The sequence below is a fragment of the Protopterus annectens genome, chromosome 2.part0 (assembly GCF_019279795.1).
Source record: "Protopterus annectens isolate FY-2018-M chromosome 2.part0, PAN1.0, whole genome shotgun sequence".
Lineage (NCBI taxonomy): Eukaryota > Metazoa > Chordata > Ceratodontiformes > Protopteridae > Protopterus > Protopterus annectens.
The window spans coordinates 931,894,145-931,919,569 of NC_056728.1; the positions used below are offsets into that span (position 1 = coordinate 931,894,145).

A 25,425-nucleotide genomic window follows, 5' to 3' on the forward strand; every position below is an offset into this window, starting at 1 on the left:
AAAAGGCACTATCTTCCAAGTCTCCCTAAACTTCTATCTTCTTCATCAGGAATATTGTCCTCCTCTGGCACATCTAATTACCCCTTGAAATGATAAGAACAAAGATTCCCTAACGCTGGAGACCTCTTTTAGTTTGCTGGTAAATAAAAAAGCATGTATTAAATCTCAGGATGAAGCATGTAATAAAGAAAAACACACAGTGAATTACAGCATAAATTCCAAATGGTCACTTAATAACAGTAAAATATATGGATAGATAGATAATTAGACCGATAGACAGGACTTTGATTGGGGTGGCCTTCACAGGAGAAAAGAACACTGTGCACACTATCAGGCCTATATATAGAAGGCAAAACTCTAATTAAAAATTAATTAGACATTCCAAATTAGTTTCCTAATTAAGCCCATCATGGACAAGTGTGTTAGATTTAAGAAGTACTAGGGCATCTTCACATCTTCATTTCTGCTTTGCACTTTTTCCCTTTATTATACTTTCCTTAACCTGTAACAGCATAGCTTCTTTCATAAAATCTCATCTAATCTTAGATTTTGAAATGAAAGTGAAGATTAGCAGAGATAGTTTGTTAGTCCACATTCTTATATTTGGTGTCTCTTATATACACCTCATTTTAAACTTTTAGTTTGACCAATATAACATGTTGCACAAACACAGTACAGCACAAATGACTCCTTTGGTGTTACAGTGTTGGTTGAGAGCTGACTTTCATTTGAAGGTAATTTAAAAGCTGTAACCAGGAAATGTTATAAAGCCATCAATACATAGTATGTACAATTGTTAGTAGGGATATGTCTGTTGTCCTTCCTCTCTATAAATCAGTGGTTAGGCCTTACATTGTGTTGTGCAGTATTTTGTTCATATGACTCAGCTCAATTGAATTGGCTAAACAGAATACAAACCTGCTAAACAAGACAAATAGCACAAGTTAAGGAATAAGACTATAAAAAATAAACGATTGGCTAGACTGTTTCTAATCATTGTCAATTATAGGTTATTAAAAGGTGAATGTGCTCCCATCTGGAATAAGGAAAGCCAGCAACTTATTTATTTATTTTATTTATTGCCTTTGTTTACCAGGAAAGTCGACTGGGAAACAAGTCCCATTTTCATCAGAGGCTAAGAGAGGAAAGTTCCATATAAATATACAATGCAGAAAAAATGTAAACAAATTAGCTGGTAAGAAACAGTAAAGCAAAATATTTTACCTATATTTAGTTGTTCATATTAGCATAAATTCATTTGGTTATTACAATCAGGAATGTAAATGTAGTTCAGGGCATACAGATACAACAAGCACATTTTTAGTAAGACAGAGACAAAAATAAGAGACAAAGCAATAAAACAAGCAGAAAAAGTTAAGTAGGAGAAAATGTATAGAAGTAAGGAGAGGCTGACATTACACTAAATAAGAGTTGAGAAGAGAAAAAAAAAGTGGGAGTATGGAAAAGGAGAGGATTAAGGGTGATAGGATAGGTGTGGGAGTATTGAAAGGTATAGAGTGGGAGGAAAAAGAAAAACAAATGAGGTGACTGTGATTAGAGGTTGGAAAGAGAATAGAAAGAAATACTGGTGTTTAAGAAACAACTGAATGAATGAGTGGGTAATAAGGCATCCAACACTTAAAGGTGGCAAATTCTTTGAGGGCCTTATATAAGGTGAGTGAGCTAGATTTAATAAATATTAAAACATTGAAAAGATGAAAAACACTATTAGGTTTATTAAAAGAGCCTGTGAACTCTGAAACCACAGATAATTACAAATCTTTCTTTAGCTATGTTGGAATTTACCTCAGAAACAATACCCGATATTGCTCTGAACATTTTCATGATGATGATAATTCCTAATCTGACCTAACAAATATAGCCAAAATCAGAGACTTCTGTCCAAAGCATTGAAATACCCAAATCCTTTACTCCTCCGGTTATCTTCTTCTTCTTTCGGCTTTTCCCAGTTAGGGGTCACCACAGTGGATCACCTGTCCGCTCATGATTGGCAGTGGAGTTTTTTATGGTGTCGAGTTGCCAGCCCGGCGCCCAACTTTCCACAGAAGGCACACACACACACACACACACACACACACACACACACACACACACACACACACACACACACACACACACTCATGCCTAGGGCCAATTTAGAGTGTCCAATCCACCTACAGCATGCCTTTGGGATGTGGGAGGAAATAGGAGCACCCGAAGGAAACCCACCCGACTACAGGGAGGACATGCTGACTCCACACAGAAGGCATCCCAGTCAAGGATTGAACCGGAGAACCTCTTGCTGTGAGTCGACAATGCTAACTGCTGCACCACCGTGGCTGCCTGTCCTCTTCGGGTTATCTCTAAAGTCCAAAAACACTTCCTCCTTGGGACCTGACTGCTTAATTAATAATGTTAGACATGTCCTTAAAATATTTAAACTAAGTTCTGCTACTGTTTTTGTGCCTTGTGAGTGACACACTGTAGTGATGTTGCTCCTGTATAAGGGTGGCATTTCAATGGTCCCAGGTAATTAAGACCTATCAACTTTACAAGCCTCATCTGAAAAGCCATGGAATATATTATAATAGACCTCATAAGCTGCAATATATGGAAACTTATAAAACCTGAACCCCAACAGTTTGGCTTTGTGAAGTGTATATTCTGTCTGATGAATCTGATAAACATAGACCACATTTTAGGCTAATTTAACTAATTTGTTACTGTGTAGAATTCAATGTTTTTGTATATTTTTTATACAGTTTTAAGATGGTTTTAATTTTATTTTTAACAAGGAATTTTAAGTCTGTATATGAAACTTGATTATGGTAATTAATTGTAACTGTGTTGAATAGGTTTTTATTACCAAATTGGGTTTTCTGCTTTTAAATGATTCTCATTAAAGTTCTGATTGCTTAATTGGGGAGGGTATATAAAAGGCTGGGTGTTGTGTGCACATTGTTCTGATGAAATCTCTTTAGTGGAGAGGAAAGCGCTCAACTCGAATAAAGTGGCTGTCTCATTTGGATTTGTTTTTCCTTCTTGCTGGCTCTTGGATTCATTGTTTTTTCTCTACCTTTGTGGTCCTGTATAAGAGTGGCATTTCAATGGTCCCAGGTAATTAAGACCTATCAACTTTACAAGCCTCATCTGAAAAGCCATAGAATACATTATAACAGACCTCATAAGCTGCAATATATGGAAACTTATAAAACTTGAACCCCAACAGTTTGGCTTTGAAGTATAGATTCTGTCTGATGAATCTGATAAACATTTTCAGATGGGTTATGTAGGCTGTATAGAGTGGGCATTCAGTACACAGTGGTGTATTGTGACCTGTTCAAGGCCTTCAACACAATTCACCATGCTAGTGTCATACAGAAGGTAACAGGATTTAAATACTTTAAATAATTTAAACACCTTTCTTAAATTATCACTTAAGACACAGGCACACAAATGTTAAGAGAAAAGAAAACAAACCATATTAACACGTTTTCATTTACATACATTATACATTACTCATATGTTTTCTTTCTTTTTTAAAGACACACATTTAGTCCAACATTACATAAATTGCTCAATTCCTACCTTCTCCTTGACTCCTCCAACTAAACATATTTTTGCATGTACTATTCCCAAAAGGTCCATTTATTTCTACATAATTTGCTCCTTCCTTTTTCTAAATATCCAGTTTCCACTTCTTTTATCCCTTTTACAATATTAAATACTTCAAATACAGTTGGGATAGATTTTGATTTCCATTTTCTATAATTGCTTTTTGGCAGTCAATACAATTAAACTTAATAATACATCATTATGTCTATGCAATTCAGTTTTTGTGTCCCAGCACAAAATAGTTATTTCCTTAGTTAAAGACATTTGCTTTCCCAATATTTCTGACTTAGTATGCTATAGGGACTTTTTTCTAAATCTGCCAGCTCATTACACTTCCACAAAAAACTTGTTCCCAGTTATCTCTATCTTCCCCATAACAGCCCTAACATTTGCCATCTACCTGAGAAAAACGTCTTTGAAGTCTGCTTTTGGTATAAAAATACCTATGCAAACACTTCCAAGCAAAATATCCTGAACCTTCTGGACTTTTTTGGATACTTGAGCGCCATACATCTGACCTCCCATTGTTCACCAGAGTGACTGATTTTTCAATCTCTCTTTCCAATCTTTTGTAACCTTCTCTGACTGATCTTATAGTTATCAAGTAATATTTGTTGTGCCTTATTAATTATCCCATTTTAACAGTAGCTTCCATTGTAGAATGAACTAAAAAAAATCTACCAGAACAAGTATTTCAATTAGGATTCCCCTATCTCTTTTTCTTTGCCTATACTATAACATCAGTCCCTGATTTTTATTTATTTATTTGATATTTGTTGACCAAGTTAGTCCAATTGAGACAAAGCCCTTTTTTCAGTGGAGGCCCAGGGAGAAAAGCTCCACAATTAACAGGACATGGTAACATAACAAAAAGTAGATACAGTCAGATATAAAAAAATAATTAACAATAAAATTAAGTACATGATTAATCTATACAGAGATTAAGAACATTCTAACATTAGCTGCATAATCTACACTATTAGTTCAGTGAGTAGTTACCAAGCTGCAACAGTAAGAGAAGCAGAAAAACTGCTGTAAGTCAAGAGTTTACATCATATGTATAGACAAATTGAGCTAGTGTTGGATGGGTCCAGGTCAAAGTAAAACTTACTAGTAGGGATCGAAGAAAGACAGGGAGTTAGGTGAGAGTGAGGTGAATAGTATGGGGTAGTCAGTCAAGGAGGGTGGTTGCAGTGACAGAGCCATACACTGTTTAGATAGTTTTTCATAGCAATTTTGAATTTATTGCAATGAGCGATATTTTATAATATCCAGAGAAAGTTTATTCCAAAATTGGGCTGGGGAGTAACAGTAGAGGTTTTGTCCTATTTTGGTTTTAGGCTTGTAGATTTGAAGAAGGGTTTGTTCTGAGCTTTGTAGGGAACTAGGTGAGGAGTAGAGGGAGACTAGTGAGGCAATGTTAGGACAGAAGGAGAGCAGGTACAATATAGAATGTATTATTTGAAGCTGTGAGAGGAGCAGATGGTGGGGGAGTTCTAGCCAGCTTAATTTTTTAACAGCAAGACAGTGGTGTGAGTGGTAGAAATGGTCAGCTGCAAACCTAGCAACTTTATTGTAGGTGGCTTCTAGTTTTGAGAGAAGAGTGATTTGAAGGTTAGTCAGAATTTGTGAGCCATAGAATAAGGTGGGGAGAATGTAGGCATGGGATAAGGAGATTTTGGCTTTATTGGGCAAGAATTTTTTGTTAATGTAACGGACACCCAGTTTCTGATGGGTTTTCTTAATGTTGAGAACATGCAGGTCAAATCTGAGATGGTCATCAATGATGACCCCTAGTAGTTTGGTGTGTGATTCCATGGTGATGGGATTGTTATCGAGGGATGAGATTGAGAAGGAAGGTTTGAGATGATTCATAGTTTTAGGGATGAAATGCAGGAGTTTAGTTTTTTTGGGGATTTAGAATTAGCTGGTAATTGGTGAGCCAGGTTTCAATGGATAAGAAGGATTCATGTGTTCTTGTATTTAAGTTAGAGAGGGAATCACCTATGGTAATGACTGTGGAGTCATCTATGTATTACACGATTGATGACTATAGGCAAGAAGTAGAAAGTTGGTTAGAAAAGATATTAACAGTAATTGGTCAAGGATTGAACCTTGAGGTATGCCCATCTGGACAGGTAGAGTCGGAGAGGCTGCAGAAAGCCACTTAACAGACTGAAGTCAATCACTGAGGTAGCTAGTGAACCAGGAAATAGTGGAGGTGGAGAAGTTAAGTTCAGAGAGTTTGTTTAAGAGGAGGAGATGGGAGACAGTGTCAAAAGCCTTAGAGAGGTTAGGAAATAGGTATGAGACAAGTATATTTTTATCTCTATCTTGGGGTATGGCATTAACAAAAGAGATGAAGGTAGTGGAGGTGTGGTGTTTGTGGCAAAGGCCGTGTTGTGTAGAGGTAAGTAGGTTCTCCTGTATGAGGAAGTAAAGGATCTGTTTGTATACACATTTCTCTACAATTTTGGAAAGAGGGGATGGATTGCAATTGGCCTAACGTTAGCAAGTTCAGAAGAGTTACCTCCCTTATGGATGAGTAGGGTATAGAATTTTTTCCAGATTGTGGGTACTTTAGATTCAGTAATGGAACGGTTAATAAGTAGAGTGATGGGAAGGGCACGAGGGTCAGCTGCTTTCTGGAGAAAGAGTGGGGGTAGGTTATCTATGGAGGGGGAGCAGGGTTTAAGTTTTAGCAGCAAGGATTTAATATAGTTAGTGGATACAGTTTTCAAAGTGAAGGCCTGAGATTGGTTGGAATGTGTGGGAGGGTTAGAGGGGATGTTTGCATATGGGTTGGGACTGGTTTGGAGTGCTAGTTTGCTGATAGTGTCAGTGAAATAAGAGTTAGAGTTGGTGGCAGATTCAATGGGGGTGTTATTGGGGCAAGGCTGGGGGGATGAAGGTTTGCCTGCATGCAGGATTTTGTTGATGGTGTGCCAGACTTTCTTTGGGTTTGCTATGTGGGAGGTTGGAGGGTTGTTATAGAAGTTTTTCTTGTCATTATGGATGGATTTCTTAGTAAGGTTACGAAGTTCTTCATAGTGTTGTAGGTGGAAGGGAAGTTTGGTTTTGGACCAATTCCTCCAAGCCTTATCTCTTTTTTTGCATTAGGGAACAGGTGGTTTGTGTGAGCCAGAGGGATGTGATAGCTTTTACTCTAACAGTATGCAAGGGGGGACAAGGAGTTGAGTACATTAAGTAATATAGAATTGAACTATAGGACAGCATCATCTAGGGATAAGTGTCTAATGAAGGACCAGTTTATTTATTTAACATTTGTTTATTGGGAAAGTCCAACCTGGAATGAAGCCAATTTTCAGAGGAGGCCCAGGGAGAAACACTTCAGATGCAAGTCTTTGTAATGTAGGAGTAAACCAGAGCACCCAGAGGAAACCCACATGAATGCAGGGAGGACATGCAGACTACACACAGAAGGCACCCCTGATGAGAATTGAACTGGAGAACCTCTTGCTGTTAGGTCACAATGCTACCACTGCACCATCCTATAATTAATAATGTAATCCAGTTAATGGTGGAGAGATGACTGTTCAGCATATCAGAGTCAAAACTGGACAGTTTGTGACAAGCTATGTATTTATGTGGTCTTGTATAATGAGGAGAGAATCTAAGGACTTTGATTGGGCAGTGGTCACTGAGACAATCAGGCAGTGTTTCTGGGAAGTGATATTTATGGGGATGGGAGACTAATATCCAGTCAAGAAGAGTTCTAGAAGTAGCTGATTTATTAGTGTAAGTAGGAATGGAGATTAATTGGGAGAAGCCATGTAAGTTAATAGAGGACCTTGGGGTATCTAAGGAAAGGGACAGCCAATTAATGTTTGTGTCACCCAAGACTATAATTTCATTAGGTGGGTGTTGAGTGAACCAGGAGAGAATACTTTCTAATGCAGGGATATTGTTACCTGGAGGAATGTAAATTGCAGCTATGGTGATTATGTTGTGGGCATTTATTATGCACTTAGTAACTATCAGTTCAGCTGAAGAGTCAGCGGGAGAGGGGATATCTAGAGGGGTTACTGTATGGTGGTTGTAGAAAATGTTAGCAACTCCTCCACCTTTTTTCTGGGTTCTATCAAGTCGTGAGTTGTTTTATCCTGGGGGTAGGAAGTCTTTATCAGGAATGTGGGGTTTCAGCCAAGTTTCACAGAGAGTTATGATGTCAGGAGAGTGAAGAGTCATCCAGACATTGAATTCACTGACTTTGTTAACCATAATTCTGATGTTCATGGAATAAAGAGAAAGGTGTTTTATAGGAGTGGTAGGGTGAGAAGGGGTGTGGTGCTTGGGCATAGAGTCAGAGGAGGAGGGGATGTCAGGTCCAGGGTTGGGATGGATGTCACCAGATAGGAGCAGGTAGTGAGAGTGGGAAGTGTGTAGTGAGAAGGGGGGAGAGGGAAATAATATTTCACCTTAGTTTTAGAGAAGATTGTGGAGCTAGGGGGAATTTGGAGTATAGGAAGTTGGAGTCTGAATTAGGGGGTTGGAGAGGCTATCAGAAATGAGTGAGGGACCAGTGGAGTTACAAGAGGATAGATAGAGGTTGGTGAGGGGTGGAGGGGGTTTAATTCAGTACTGTAGAAAGAAAGAAAGATTACATAAAAAGATTAGGGAGGAGGTTGAGAGAAGGAATAGAACTATGTTGTAGAAAAGTATGATGGAGTAGGGAAGAAGGAGTGGGAGTAGTCAGGCTGAAAATATAGAGGAAAAGACTGGATATGTATTGAAACATAGGAATGAGTAGTACTGATTAGAGAGGGGAGATTAGTAGGGAACAATAATGATTAGAGAGGTGGGATTAGAAGCCTAAGTAGTATGCCAGGAATGGGAAAAGTCTATATTTATTTAATTGAGTAGTTTAGGTGATTATATTAAGAATGGTCAGGCAATTTATGCATGATACAAGCTCAGTGGGGAGAGAAATATAGTGTAAGTTAAGTTAGGTAGGGGTAATGAGTTGTAGATATGAGCAAAAGGAGGGGTTAATGAGTTCTACAGGTGGGGTCAGAAAGGGAGCAGGGAATAAGCGGAGAGATAGTGCTGACAGAATTTAAGTCAGTAGTTGAGAGAGTGGAGATAGAACTGGTGGTTTGATTGAGTGAAGCTGATTGGATGGCAGGGGAGAGGTGGGGAGGAATGTGAACGGGGAGTTAGCTATAAAGGAAATGAAGTCAGGGCTGGGTGGGAATGGGGGTAGGTTAAGGGGCAGTGTGAGCCTTTACGAAGCAGGGCAAATGGAACAGGATGAGCCACGGAGTGGATCAATGCAGTGTCACAGAGTCAATCAGTTCATGTAAGTGAGAACAAGGGTCGGTAGAGAAGTACCTTTCCAAATCTAGATAATAGATATATTAAGAGACAAGAGTAAGCTTAATAGACCAGAGAAGTACATATGTAAGGGTTGTGGCTAAGGAATAAGCTCACACTCCCACTTAACACCACCTATCAGCTACCTACAGTTTGTTTGTCTCTTTCGGCTTTTCCCAGTTAGGGGTCGCCACAGCGGAACTCCAGTCCGCTAATGATTGGCAGTAGATTTTTACGTGCTGGCTTGCTGGGCCTAACGCACAACCTTCGACGAAGGCCATTCATGCATGTCGCCACACAGAAGACGCTCTAACTGAGAATCGAATGGGCAACGTCTAACTGTGAGGTGACAATGCTACCGCAGCACCACCACCGCAGTATCAGCTACCTACAATAAGAGTATAATTTGATCATTTCTTTTTTTTTTTTGTAAGGGTATACATATGTACATGCATTACAGTATACTCAAATGATTAACTAAAGATGGACCCCTGCCCTCAAAAAAAAAAAAAAAAAATATATATATATATATATATATATATATATATATATATATATATGACTTTACTATATTGTAATAACTTTCTCCTTTTCACTAAAGTGCCTATTGTATATTGTACTTTCTTTATTGTCTCGAGATATTTCTGTTAAATTCTATGTCAAGCTGACACTGTACCTGTTAATGCTGTTCTTGTTTTATTGGAAATTTTTCTCCCTGGGCCTCTGCTGAAAATGGGCTCACACCCAGATGGACTATCTCGGTCAACAAATGTAAAATAAATAAATAAATACATAAAATATTCAGGGCTCTTTAGGAAACTGTGGCATGTAGGAGCTATCTAGTTTAGACACTGAGTAACTAAAGAACTGGGGAGGGTAACATGAAGAACCATGCAAGAGTCTGGTAGAGGGGATGGAGATGAGGACCCCAGTAGTGTGCAGACTTGTGGCCGATAGGCTTAAGCTGTTGTACAGAAGTACACATTTTAAAGACCTACACTAAGTTTCTTAGGTAAAGATCATCCAGCAGTGGACAAAAATCCTCAGGTGTAGGACGCATTCTTGGGAGTACATCTTAGCAGGTGGGAGGATTTCAAGCAGCAACCGATGGGACTGCAGGCTGAGAAAAGAAAGAAAAGATAAAAAGAACATTTTAAGAGGTTTGGAAATATGTAACAGAAAATATAGAAAGGGGACAGGTAGTGTATTTAAGCAAAAATACCAGTAGATGAGATAGGAGAGAACATGAATGGATAGGTAGAGGTATGAGCAAACAATGCTATCATTAGTTAAAAACAATGACCATAGGGAAGGCAGTCTCGAACCTGCAGTCCAAATGCCTTGTTGGCCTCATCCCACTCTACAAGCTTTCCCTCTCTGGTTATTTTCTCCTAATAACTTGGTTTCTTTCCCAGTTTTCTTCAGTAAATTACAGCCCTCTCTTACCTATTTTCTATACCCCTACTGGCAGTCATCTCTATTAGCAAAATCTCCTTTCTCCATTCCCTTGCTGGCTTAAAAATTCTTAGAATTCTAATTTCTTACAATACTTTCTGCAACTTTATGAATATAATATTCTGTATAATATTATTTATGGGTGTTATTATTCTCTTCAGGGATCTGCAATTAAAATCACACTCTCTCTTTTTTTCATTAAACGGACCCCCCCCAACCTGTTCATCATCATCCTTTTCAACTTTTAATTATAACCTTCTGCTTGTGTTATGCATATGAGTTCTAACTGTGTAACTCTAACATATCCCTTCAACTCAGGTAATTATAAACTGCCTTGTTCTATCAGGATGATCAACGTATTCCACGTAAGTCTTGCCCTGTCCCCCTCCCAGATAAATTCTTTGGACTCGTTATTAATTAGAGTCCAAAACTTCTCCTCTGGTTGATAAAAATATGCCTGACTTCTATATAAAACTAAAGGAACTGAAAACATTTTCACTGCTTGTATCGTACTATCAGTATTCATAAACAATGGCTTCCAGTTTTGTTGTTATATTTTGATTAGTCTTCCCACATATTCTTACCTGACATAACAGAAGACTTTTAAATCTGTATTCCCAAATGCTTCATCCTATTGTAGCTGCATAAATATGGGTTTTGCTAAACCATTCCAACATAATGTGGATTAATGCCATTTAGCTGAAGGTAATTTTGACAAATGGAAACATATCAAAACCGATTTACTGAAACTACCTTCTGAAAACATTACAACAAATGTTTTTGTTGTTTTGTTTTTTTGCGGCTGGGCAAGCTCCCCCTGCACCCACTGGACTTGTATATACCAACATCAAGGTTGCAAAACAGTGGAGAAAGAAAGCAAAGTGCACTGTTACTGAAAGCAGTTTGAGTGAACAGCACTTACTCTTTTTCCATTCCCCAAAACTACATTCGTCCAAATGACACATTAACCATAATTTACAGTTATAGACCTTGTTTTATCTTCATTAATGTTATATCCTGAAAGAAGTGAATCTGTCACAAACTGTCCCACAAGACCAAAATGTCATTTTCTGGATTTATCAAATAAAAAGTAATATAACCTGCAAATAAAGTCAGCTTTTCTTGAGTATCATACCAATTAATTCCATGAATTTCTGAGTCTCTTATTTTCTTTGCCAATGGCTCTAAATATAAAGAAAATAACAAAGGGAAAAGAGGACACCCCTGCCAGTTTCCACTATTGAAACACAACTTATAGAGAGGAATCCTCCCACTTTAATTCTTGCCTCTGATCAGTCATATATTCTCTTAATTAACCTTATTATTGTACAGGGGAATGCAGATTCATCCATTGCTATATCATAAAAATCACTCCTTAATCTATCAAAAGCCCTCTCTGTATCAATACTCACCAACATTTTGTGGTATTTTATTTATTTATTGTTTATTTATTGATATTTGTTTACCAGGAAAGTCTGACTGGGTAACAAATATACATTTTCAGTGGATGCCCAGGGAGAAAAGGTCCAGAGCATTAAATAACATCAAATAAATACTAGTACAAATGTAATTTTAAAAAAAGTATATATACATACAGTTTGATAGTGGAATACATAGGGTACAATAAAGCATGAGGAGACATCAGTTGTGGAAAAATAAAATAAAAGGAAATAAATTAAAATTGGCAATCAGTATATACAAAAGTATTAGAAGTATAGTCTGCGATGCTAGGAAATAAAAGTAAAAAGATAAAACTCTACCCTAAAAGTGGGGAGAAGGTAGGTGTTGAAAGGTCCAGATAGATAGTATGATAAGAGGTTCATTTAGGTTAGTAAGAATGTAAAGTAGTTGTTACTATAGATCATGCAGGTGAGCAGCACGGGCATAGCCATGAGTTAGTGAGAAATTCTTTGACAGAGAACTTAAATGAATGCAGACTAGATATAGTTCTGAAACAATGTGGGGTAGAGTTCCATAGTTTGGCTATGCAATATGCGTATAAACTTTGCCCCATATTTTTTTTGTCATAGATATCAAATAAGTTTTTGTCTCAAGAGCACGGAGGTTAATTTGGGAGATAGCGATGAAGTACTGAGGAGACAGAAGGGCAGGTAGTGGTGTTATATAGTTTATATGGGTTAGAAGAAGTTCTGTTTGTCTAGATGATATGGGAGCTCTAACCAGCTGAGAACATGTAATGCAAAGCAATGATTAGCTTTATGTGGCAGGTTAGCTATAAATTTGGCTTTCTTACTACAGCACTGCTCCAGTTATGATTTAAGAGAGATCTGAATGTTGTTTGAAATAGGTGAGCCATAGAGAAGAGGGGGTAAAAGATAAGAGTTATCTAGGGTGACTATTAGAAGGAGTAAGGACTTTTTTTTTATCTATATAATAGACCTAGTTTTTGATGAGTTATTTTTGTACAGTGTCGTATGTGAAGATCAAACTTTAAGTTGTCATCTATGATGATTTCAAGCAAATTGGTAAGGGTAACTACTTCAAGAACTGTATTGTTTAGAGAGGTAATGTGGATGTTACTTTTAGCATTGGCATGGGGCTTTGGAAAAAATAGTTGCAGTTTAGTATTTTGGGGATTAAGTAAAAGCTTGTTTTGATGTAGCCACAGTTCAGCTGAATTGAAGGCATTTTGTGTCATGGATTGTAGTTGTAGTGGGTTGTCTGATGCACAGATAAGAGTCGAGTTATCTGCATACTGAATAAGGCAAGTTTGCTGAGAGGAGGCATATAGATTATTGATGAAAAAGTTATAGATCAGTGAACTGAGAATAGAGCCTTGAAGAACAATTGTTTTTAACTAGGAGAAAAGTATAGAAAGAAGATAGCCATTTGGGAGATTGATATCTTTCAAATAGGTATTTAGAGAATCATAGAATAGTTGGTTGGGAAAGACCCAAAAAAAGATATTTGAGACAGACATTTCTTGTGACATTGTGTGAAAGGCTTTTGAAAGATGTAGAAAAAAACAGAAGAAATAAACTTTCCTTGGTCTCTAGCCTTATTAATGGTTTAGGAGAGCTGTAGTGGTGCTATGCCCTGGTCAGAAACCATGTTGTATTGGGGTTAGGAGGTAGTTTTGCAAGCGGTACTGAAGGAGTTGCTTGAAATACACTTTACCAGATCCTAGAAAGGAGAGACAAGATGGCATTCAGCATAAAGTTAAAGATTTCAGAGTAGCCACCTCCTTTATTGAGAGGAATAATGAAGAACTTCTTCCACAGGGCAGTGGCATGGGATACTTGAATAGATCTGTTAATGAGAATTAAGACTGGGTATGCTATAGATCGGCAGCAAGCTTAAGGTACTCAGCAAGGATATCATCCGAGGTAAGAGAACAGGGCTGAAGTTTCTTTGCTAACTGTTTAACATATGATGTGGAGACAGGTTGGAGATTGAAGACATGGATGTCAGGACTAGTAGAGTTATGAGAAATATTAAATGGTTGGGAAATGCTGGTGGTAAGAGAGGCTGTGATGTTGATGAAGAAATGTTAAATTTAGTAGCCGTTTCTGAGGGGGATAAGTCTGGATGGTGAAGAACGAAAGCCAAGATAAACATTTTTCTTAATTGAGCTCCAGAATTTCTTTGGATTTTTTAAAGACTATTGTGTGGGTGAAAGTAATATTTTTTACAGATGAAATTGCTTCTTGTTGAAGTTCTGCAACTCCTTGTACAGATGTAAGGTTTGAAAGGTTTTATCTTTGTGCCATTGTTTCCATGCTTTATCACATTTTTGCATGTGAATTCTTGTAAAATGAGACGGCCAAGGGATTTGTGTATTTTTAAATAAATAATGACCAGACTCTTATTTCTGGTAGGAGCAAAGGTATTTACAGTATTCATGAATATATTGTTCAGTTTATAGATGCCTTGATCTAGGGGTGGGGTTCTGAGTGCAGACCAGTTGACTGATTTTAGTAGATTATAGAACATATCAGGATGAAAGAAAGATTTTGAGTAGTTCTGGATTGTTTTTTTTTTTAGGTGAGTGATTTCTCTATTGTTGAATATAGGTTGATAGTTACTAAGATAATTTGGTAAAACCCTGAGATAGCATACTTGCTGGGGTCGAAGATGAGTCTCCAGTCAGGGATAGAATTTTTATGATTCGCTTTGTTGAGATGAGTAGGAGAAGCGATCAGCTGTTTGAATCCATATAAGTTAAGACTAGTAGTTAGGGTGTTAGATGTCACAGAAAAGCAGTTAATGTTATATCACCTAAGATAATGGTTTCAATAGCAATATGTGTAGCTATTCAGCAAATATATTTTGTGATAAGACGTAGAGAGCAGCTATACAAAGTTTCTTATGTTTATTAACATTGAGAAGAGAGATAAGTTCTGCATTTTGGAAGGCTGGTATGTTAGTTTTGATGGGTGAGAAACTTAGACAATTATTATATACACTTGCAGTGCTTCCTCCTTTTTTGTGCAGTCTGTCACATCGAATTATATTGTAGCTAGGGCATAGAATTTCATAATCTTTTATCTGGATTTTAGCCATGTTTCGGTAATGACAGTATTATCTGGTGAGTATTGAAGAAACCATGTTTGTAGGTCTGTAACTTTGTTTAGAATACTATGAATATTAATGGAAATAATATAAGGTTTTGTGGGTGTTGTATAGGATGTGAAGATTGGGGGAAGATGGGTGAAGGCTGCCAGCCTAGTGAAATAGAATTTGATACATAATTCTATCATTTGTAAAAATAAATGTAAAATACAGGCTTGTGTTCTTAAATGAAAGAAAACACTGAAAAATGTGAACTTCAAGATTGTAGCAACATTACCATCTGCTGTAAGGAAAACTAAGCCAAGCATTTCAAATGTTCTTTGAAGTCAAAATTATGTCTTGTATATTTATTGATCTAAATAGTGGTGCCAAAGAGGCTAACTGAACACATTCTTTCTATTGTCTTAACTTAAGGAATAATTACTAGAGTGTACATGTGAAATGTCTTTTATTATTGTAGTTTCCTGAGCAGGTGTTAGATTGTTAAATAATGTAGCCTTTTGGCCTGGGAACGCCAGACTAAGTGTAAAAATGATGTAATCTGGGAGGGCCCAGCAGAGATGTTTGTTAGCGAGCTTAAAAACTATTGTTCAGAGAGAGACTGTAAGCATTTTGATCTTGATATCCAACGTATCAGCACTCTGCTGTTGTCTTTATGTAAGTAGTATCTTAGAAGTATGTTTTCTTGTAGTAATTGCTAGGAACTTAGAAGAAAGTTAGACTAAGTGTTTTTCTGTTATATCAGAACTTTTCTACTGTATTGTTTTAAGTTTCTGTTTGATCTCTGAACTCTTAGATATCACTGTGGTGTAGCAGTATTGTCTTGTGTTTTTAATTATTTATTATTAAATATTTTAAAAACCTTTTACCTGTGGCTGGTTTGTGTAAGGATAAGTAAGCTCTAGAGTACATTGCATATTTATTGAGTTTATTATACAAGGCCATTCTAATAAGCCTTAGTCTGATTAGTCACATTACCAGTTGGATAATATTATTGCACACTAATAATTGGACACCCTTTTAAGGACCTTTGAGTAGCTGATAAGTATTAGCTGGTGGTGGCAGAAATTACTACCATATAGTCTGGGTAAAGGGGCACAGCTGGAGAATCTGTGTCAGCCTTTCCCAGGAGTGTCTGTGAAGTTGTATAAATACTTATCTGAAAATGTGTGTGGTATGTCAGCTACCTGGGCAGGGATAAGAAGCACTGGTGGGACAGAGAGTGTACTGGAGGTTAGCTTGCCAGCTAGGCTGAGATCTGGACCCTATAGCTGTGCCAGTGGGGAGTCTTATTGGGGACCTAGGGAGCAACCAGCCCCAGACTGACTGTGATCTATGTGTGGACTTAAGGGAAATTGTACTTTACTGTGTGTATTTGTTATCCTTTCTCCTATGTGAGATGCCCTCCCTGGTGTTAGTGGTGAGGATTGAGGCTCCTTGATTGCTGGGCCAGTGCTCACCCGTTACATAGGAGTTAGGGGCAGAAGATGGTGGACTGGATGAGGCTGAGGGGCCAGGGATGGGATGGATGTCACCATAAAGAGTGGTTTTAGATAAAAGTGGATTAGAATTAGTTATTTATTTGTTTTTATAAAGTATATTAATTTATTCTAGGTTATGTTAAAGTGAACTGAATGCTTATATGTTTTTGTGTTTGAAAAGGTGAAAAGGATGACCATTAAATAAATTTGAGGAAATAGATATGAAGGAGGGCTTAGCCTGATTTTAGGTAGGTTGGCTGGTAGCGTGTGAGTGTGAATAAAGTATGAGTGCAATGATAGGTAGTAAGATGACACAGAGTATGGCCCTCCTGAAGAAAAAGCCTAGAGAAGTGTACTGTCAAGGCATAAATATTCATCAGAATTGATAGCCTTGGAATGTCTATGATTCTATAAATCCTTGCAAGCATTTGTTTTCTCATTTTATTGTGAACTGCTATTTCGAAGTTTGATCATTAAACCTTGGACAAAAGTTGCTTCATCTTTGAAAGTAAAAAAAAAAAAAAAAAAAAGATTTAATTCCTTTAATTATTCATAATTTTTGTCTAGGCCAACATTGAATCAAAATGTTTGGAAAAAAAGCTCTAAAATGCACATCAGATTGTTTACAATCCCATGACTTTTGGTTTCCTACTATCCCACAGACCCTCAGCTCAGCTCTATTATTTTCTCTTCAACTACTACAGTGTGGTCTTGTCCATTTATGGTGTGTTGAAAGATGCAGGAAAGTGGAAGAGTAAGACAGAACATGACAAACAGAAGGGAAAAAAGTAATCTGGTTAGTGTTCTGAGGACAGGATTAGAGGTAATGACTGGGGCACTCAGGTATGTGCTGGGGGGGTAGTGGACAGCAAGGGGGCACCATGTCATTTCACTTAAGGGAGGCCCTGACTAACACAAAAAAGATTTTGTGTGTATTTATTAACTACCTGTATAATTGTGTGCATTTTACCTCTTTTCACATTTTTAGACTTAGAGGTTTTTAGATACAATTTTACAACTTTTCCTGCCATTTACATTCAAACAATTATTTATTTTTTGTGAAAATTAATTCCATTCCATCAGAATGAAGTTACAGGGAACAATTATTCAGAAACATCCCACATTCCAAAGACATGCAGAAGGTGGATTGAGAACTCTAAATTGGTCATAAGTGTGAGTATACATTGAAGTGTGTAGTGTGGAGGAATAACAGCGGCTGGGATAACCACCTAGTGGTGTAAACCTTGGCTCTAGATGATTGTCACTGTTGAAGTGACACCCCAACCTCCATGTGCAAAAATGGGAAAAAGGAGTTGTATATGGATGGATCATTTACCGGATTTTTCAGCTGAACATGGCTACAGGTTACGTGCATATATTTTCTTCTACAATTTACATAAAAGGCCAAGTACAAATACAATTCCTTCCATCATTGCTTGGTCATCTTGTAAATGCAATTTCATAGCATAGTTCCATGCTATATATTTTACAAAGCTTAATAGCTCACAAACGTTCTGTCTCTGAATTAAAAAATAAGCTAAGCCCAGATCCGACATCGCATTTTAAGTCACTTTTATTTATCCCGGTATCATACCTCTCAAATTTGCCTGAATTTTGCTCAGAATGTTGGTCCGTCTCTTCTACAAGAATTTGAGTTGTATACGTCTTCACTTTAGAATATATATGCTAATGCATATATTCTTACTCTGTCAATGTCTCAGGTTATTAGAAAATATTAAAAGTGTCCTCGATTATCCCTGACTTTTCTGGATTTGTCCCAATTTCTGGAGATATTGCTGAGAGAAATGCCTGGCATCACAAAAGCATTTCAGATCTTTAAAAGCAATTGTTTTCAGAGTTCTGTTTCAGTGAATTACCTACATTATGTGTAAGTGAGTGAATGCATGTACGTAGGTATGAGAGATATATGTGTGTGTGCGTATATACACACACACATATATATATATATATATATATATATATATATATATATATATACACATACACACACAAAGACACATGTGAGTACATAAACATACACACACATGTATATATATTTTCATATTTTGCATAATGCTACCTATACAATTTTCTCGTGACAACAGTGCAGATCTTATACGGTTACGAATCATCATCTGTTTAAATTTTACTCAGCAACGCCTTTTTCTGCGGGCTGGTGGACATACTGAGCTCCACCCCTTTAAAAACCGGAAAAACGACGGGTGAGTGTAAACCAAACTAAACGTTGAAAGCTGCAATATATACGCTACCTACAGAAACAAAAAAAGCTCCACCCATTTTCTCCTACGGTGCTGTTTTGGACCAGGTAATAGTACCTGTGCGTACCGTATTATGGAGGCATGTTCAGCTATGTTATGTTTGTCATGGGTTTGTCTGGCAAGCGACAATTTGATAGCAGTGCCTTTACTTTTAATAGCGTGTGTATGTTTACGTTGCTCTCCAAGCATTTCTGTGTCATTGTATTGTGTATCTTTGGATCAGGTAGCAGCACAGTATGATGTTATTTGGAATCGGTATTGTTTGGTTAACCTTCCTGTCCCATACGGTATATAGCTTCATTTTAATGAGTAACTGGGTATTTTGAGAGTGAGGCATTGCGTTTCTCGTGGGTATGTATAGATAAGCCAGTAGATGTTATTAAAGCAAATGTGTAGTAGGCAGGTGCTGTCAGCATTGTACCGGAAGCGTTCTTTGTGTGGTTAATGTTAGCAGACAAATTGTCTGTTTAAAGCTTTTTTGCTGTGCATTCCATAACTGTAAGAATTTGAAAAGGGTAATCCTAATTTTCCCTCTTTTTCATGCGAGGCCTACGTAGGTTTGAGTAGTAATGATCCCATAATGGTAATTTTAAAGGTATGTTGGGCATTGTTCGGGATGGAGGTGTGAAATTTTATCTTTATCTCTTGCTTGTTTTCCTTATTTAAAGATTACAGTGTTGCAGTTAAGCACACATGCAAACGAAAGATAGGTCGTGTAACTCGGTACAGGAGTATGGTTAAAGGAGATAAAGATTGACATACCCTCTAGGAGTGATTTAAGTCTGTGATTGGCAGTCTGCCTGTAACATGTCAAGCACCATTTTAAAACCCCAGGCAGATGACTGTCTGGTGTGTTCCTTGTATTAATTCATACCCTTCAGAGAGCTGTGCACTTATTTCATATCTTACTGCCTGAATATGAATTTCGAAATGGTACTTCAGAAAGGCAGAGGACTCCCTTTGTTAATTGGGGGCACTTTTTAATATATTACTATTAATAAACTTGATACAATGAGAGAATAAGAGAATGTAAATTTTCTAAAATAAAAGTACCCTATAATTATTATTACTTATTTATTAATGATAACCAGTCTCAGCCGTGGTGGAGCAGCGGTTAGCATTGTCGCCTCACAGCAAGAGGTTCTCCCGTTCGATACTCTGCTGGAGCCCCTTCTGTGTGGAGTCTGCATGTTCTCTCCACGGATATGCAGGTAGATGTGAGTGTGAATGGGCGTGCCTTTTTTGAAGATTGGGTGTCGGACTGGCAAATCGGCACTGTAAAAATCCACTGCCAATCATGAGCGGACCGGAGTTCCACTGTGGCAACCCCTAACCAGGAAAAGCTGAAAGTCTTTTTATTTATTAATGATAACCCACCATCTTTTCTAAAAGTCACCAGTTTTCGGCAGGATTAAGAGGGAACCAACCTAATAAGTTTGAGGTAAAATCCGGGATGTCCCTGAAAATCAGAGACAGTTGAGAGGTATGCAGAGAACTTCTTCCTTTGGATGGAGAATTGTTGTCCTGTTAAGTGTGCATTGGAAGTGCACAGTGAATTCAAATACTGGAGGAATGTGGCTTTTCACACTCTTCCTGTTCATTTTAACAAGCTTGGCTACTAGAAAAAAATGTTCTCATTGGCACATGGTATAAAATCTTTAACTTTTTGTCTAAAAAAAAAATCATAATTCAGTAAAGTAGTACTCCTCCTTTCCTTTGTGTATGCAGTCCCAATCATGCCTCACAGCTTGGCCAGCACTTGCTTTAGGCTATAGTGCAGTAAAATATGTATGTTTATGATTATGTTTAAGGACAGAATATTAGTCCTAATGCGGTTGAGCTTCTTTCCAGCAGAAGACCATTTAATAGACATGTGGTAACCAAAAATCTTTGTGTGTGAGGGGTCTTCCCACCACCAGTGCAAGGGGCTTTGCTGCCTGCACATCCTTATTTACCACCATGACAACCACCAAGCTTGCTCAGGCTTAAGAAAAGATTATTTTGCAGCTGTTTTTCATGTGGTGCTCAGCCAAATGTCTAGTTGGTGTTGTGGCTACAGTATTCATTTGTTTCTATATTTTGGACAAAGGTACTATTGCAGTATGGCTGTCGGAAGATATTTAAGCCCTACTGTTCTTCCACATGTTGAGAAGGTCTCATATGTTGATTGTGCAGTGGAGGGGGCTAGTTAATTGCTTAAATAATTGATGCTATCCATTGTGGCCCTGATTCCACTGTAGATAGACATCTGTGTCAGTTCTCTGCAATGAATTGTAGGCAGGGTGCATGTCCAATACCCTAGTCTTTCCCAGAGGGGAAAGGTGAGCAGGACAGGCTGCACCTCATTATTCCTGTTCATCCCTAACTGAGTTGCTAATCCAAACCGGATTGTCTGCGTCTTGTCAGGGATCCATTCTGTTGTTTATTTATTTTACATTTGTTTACTGGGAAAGTACAACTGGACACAGGTCCTTTTTCAGCGGAGGCTCTGGGAGAAAAGCTCCAAATATTATGCCATGGTGCTTGTCACACTTTAGAGAAAGTTTTGCATTTTCAATTAAATGGTTTGTCGCTGTAAATGGACTCCGTTAATAGTACAAGTTCTAGGAAAATTAGAGTTTGGCCAAGACTGGATACCTTATAGTTGTCCATAGTGTCGCTTTTGTGTTAAGACATGAATAAACAAGTCTTCATGGGTTCTGTTCAAGCAGCTTTATTTCATACAAACACATCAGTATAGAGGCTTACTAACTATAACTTAAGTAACTTGCATACAGACAAGCTGTATAGAACTTTAAACCAGGAAAAAACACCAAAATGGAAAAAAGCCAATCCAAGGACTGTAAATAAATAATTTATTTAGCATTTGGTGCTTTCGTCTCAAAAAGAATAAGACGACTTCAGAACACCATCAAATAAACCATTGAACATTTAAATAGCATCTAAAGCATATAGTGATTGGTTGGTTAATCAGCAACACCCCCTCCTACTTAATACAAATGTGAAATTAATCCTACGTTCCCCTTTTTAAAAAACTGTTAGTTTTTTGCCTAAAACCAAATTAGCATAGACAGAAAACAGATTAAAAAAAAATATATATATATATATATATATATATATATATATATATATAAAGTAGAACAAATAAACCAGCAGAATAACACACTGCCAGGGAAGTCATGAAATATATAGACTTTAATGTTGATAAGTGCTTTCACGAATACTTTATCAGACCATACACTCAACAAAATCAATTAGAACATTTAAATATAGGCATCAGTCAGAGATCAACCAATCACAAACTCCCTCACTTTTTAAAATCGCAGAACATAATGTAACAGCATAAAAATACATAATATTATTCAAATAAATGTACAAAACATGAAATAACTGGTCCTACATAACTAATTACCTTCTAAGACCACGTCCCTTCAAGAGGGGTTTAAGGGGAGCCTTCTCATTGAGTCCATGACCCTGATCTGTTCTTAACCTAATAATCCATCTGACTTGTCTTATCTCAGTAAGATTTTCTAACATCGCCCCCTCTTCTGTCTATAACTGAAAATTGAAAAACATGACTTAAATCAGTACTTAAAGCATGTTTGTATAGGGCATTGTTTAAAGATGCTTTTCGTATATGATAAAGATGCTCCCTCAGTCTATCCTTCAATGCCCGGTCCGTCTTGCTCACATAGAATGCATGACAGAAAGTGCAATGGGCCAGGTACATTACGTGAGTGGTTAAACAAATGGCTCCTACCCCAAAATAAAATCTATGACTAAAATCAGGATGGTCAAAAAAACAATTACTATCAAGATAGCCACAAAAATTGCAGTTATTGCAGGGTAATGTCAATAAACTAGCATCAGTGGAAGTCACAGTACAGTTATCAGGATAGCATAAAAGCCTGCGTAAATTCTTATTATTCTTATATGTAAAATTTGGGCTATCGCCAATAATCTTCTTAATATTCTCATCTGTGGTGAAAATACCCCAATGTTTGTGTATAACATCAGTCACCTTCCTTGTGTCAGTTGTATAAAATAATGGTATAGAGAACTTATTATACACATTTTGTTTAGCTGTTGCACTAGACTGTGATGTTCCCTCAGAAAAATATGGTCGAGCTGTTCCATTTCTATACTGTGGAATGGTATCCAATATTTTATCAACTTCTGTCCCTTTATATCCTCTAACAACTAACGTCTAATAATTCCGAAGAAATGCAGCAAGCAGGCGACACCAAGCTGAAACTATAAAAAAGTTTATGAAAACAATAAAATGCCAATAAAAGTGCACTGTTGAGCGCTTTCAAGCTAAGAAGCCCTTCTTCAGATAGTGATCTAGTGATCTTCATAGATATTTGATGAAGGGCTTGTTAGCTTGAAAGCGCTCAACAGTGCACTTTTATTGGCATTTTATTGTTTTAATAAACTTTTTTATAGTTTCAGCTTGGTGTCTCCTGCTTGCTGCATTTCTTTGAATTTACACTTGGCTACTGGCAGAGGGACTTTGGTGCGGGGTGACTTTTTAGCTGTTTTCCAAGGTCTAATAATTCAGAATTAAAGCCAGCATCAGATGCATTAAACCTCGAGGCTGTCATGCCTTGACCTTTCACAATGTTCTTAAAAATATACTGAGGGTGCATACTACATCTGTGCAACAAAGTGTTCTTATAACAAGATTTTCTGAAAATTCCAGTATTCAAACAACCATCAATGTCGACTAAGCAACACATCCAAAAACTCCATTGATGTTGCTGAGAATGAAAGAGAAAACTTAAGGAAGGACATGGATGAGTTAAGATCTGAATGAAACCTATGAAAGTCATCCACATGGCCTGTCCAAATAAAGTACAGGTCATCAACAAAGTGGTGGTAAAAAGGAACATACCGCTGAAACCATGCAGTGCATGTCATACATTCCTCTTCCCATAATGCCATAACCACGTTGGTGCAGCTATTGGCATGAGACGTGCCCATAGCTCTGCCATCCCTCTGTCTATAGTAGGCACCATCAAAAACAAAAATGTTCTCTAATACAATTTTCATACAGAAACCAATAAGCTCAATTAAAGATGAATCAAACTCTCCATACTTAGAGATATATTTCTTGATATGAAGCAACCCAATGTCCTTGGGTATCATCGTGAACAAGGACTGCACATCCATTGTCACCATGTAGTAGTTCAAATTCAAAGGCTGTTTCTTAACGAAATTAAACAAATCAACCAAGAAATGCTTACAGTCTTTTAATATTATTGCATTTCTGTCCAAAATTGGACGTAGATGTTTTTCCACAAAATTGGAAAATGGCTCGGTACTCCCATTTCTTCCGGCAACAGTGGGTCTCATGGGGGGTGCTTGACCATTCTTATGAGTCTTAGGAAGACCTTGTATGAAAGGAATCGAGGGTTCATCCACTAAGAAATACTTAAATAAATCAAGAGTTAAGTCTCTTCTCAAACAACAAATTAATTAAGAGCAGTACAAATCTTATTTCTGATTGCCTCAATTTCATCCATGCTAATGACAATGCTCAGGATTATTAAGCATCACCTTCATACTGTCAAGGTAATAAGAGCAGCCCATTATAACTATTGACCCCTCTTATCCGCAGGACGAATGGCTATAGTCTTATCATTCTGCAACATACTCAATGCTGACCTCTCATTAGGTGTCAAATTATCAGAAAATCTATTTTTCTTATTATTAAAAAGCTGGTGTGTATCCTGTTCAACCAGCTTACCAAAAGCTTCCAAAATCGGATGTCCAATCAGTATAAAAGTACTAGGTCTTCTGAAACTAGAACCATGGTCGTCATTAGTACGACCACCAAACTGCATTTTTAAAGCAACATTATGAATAAACATTTTAACATCCAAAATCATGTCAGTCACCTCACCCTGATGGGTAGGGATAAAAGAAAGTTCTTTCTTCAACACATTCTCTTCATCTAATGACAAATGTCTCTTAGACAGATTAAAGAAGTACTATGTCTCTATTTGTTGCCACATTTTCTTGAGGGACTGATTCATTGTTTGTTCTACAGGCAGTTTCCTCTTGTTCCTTCCCTTGCTCAAGGAATGCCCCTGTTTTTCTGTGCCAGTGGGTAAATGGAAATTACAGGTGTACCATCCGATCTACCAGATTTATCAGTTCTGCTACGCAAGTTGGAAGGAACCTTCCTCCTAACATCAGCTCCCAACGATAACTTATGCACATGTAGGGCATTAAATGTTGAACCATGCCCTACTTGAGGCACTGTGTTTGCTACTGTCACAGTTCTCAATATCACAATTATCTCCAGCCTCCAAGTTATTAACAGGCATAACACTAAACAACATGCTCAGACGTAGTATCCTGTGCTGTCGGCTCAGTTGATATTTCACTCATTCCAAGATTAGGGTGAGTCAATTGTACATTGTCTGGCACTGACATCTCTAGAATAGCTGCTTGCTTGGTTGGGTCAGGTCTTAAGCCTGTACTTGTAAACAAATGTCCTACGTACATAACTTCTGGAAGTCTGAATTTGCACTTCAGATGCTTGAGCATTAAGTTCACTTCACGTACTCTATTTAGAACTTTCTTGAGGTTTATGTCACGCTGTGCTTCACCATTGCCTTCATCTTACAGATCATCTACTATTATGGCACAAGGATAACTTGAAAAGATTTGTTCCATTGCACTCTGAAAAACTTCACTTGCAGAATTTATTCCAAATGGCA

At 37.5% G+C, this 25,425-nt stretch overlaps 1 protein-coding gene across 1 annotated transcript in view; it reads left to right on the plus strand.

Moving 5' to 3' along the window:
• Positions 1-18,609: 18,609 nt before the first annotated feature.
• The window catches only part of TMEM150C (transmembrane protein 150C), a 1,481,241-nt gene continuing 1,474,425 nt past the window's right edge, over positions 18,610-25,425 (plus strand). The window contains exon 1 of the mRNA XM_044061193.1: positions 18,610-18,744. The gene's annotated coding sequence lies outside the window, so the exon portion shown is untranslated. The remainder of the gene's footprint in view (positions 18,745-25,425) is intronic.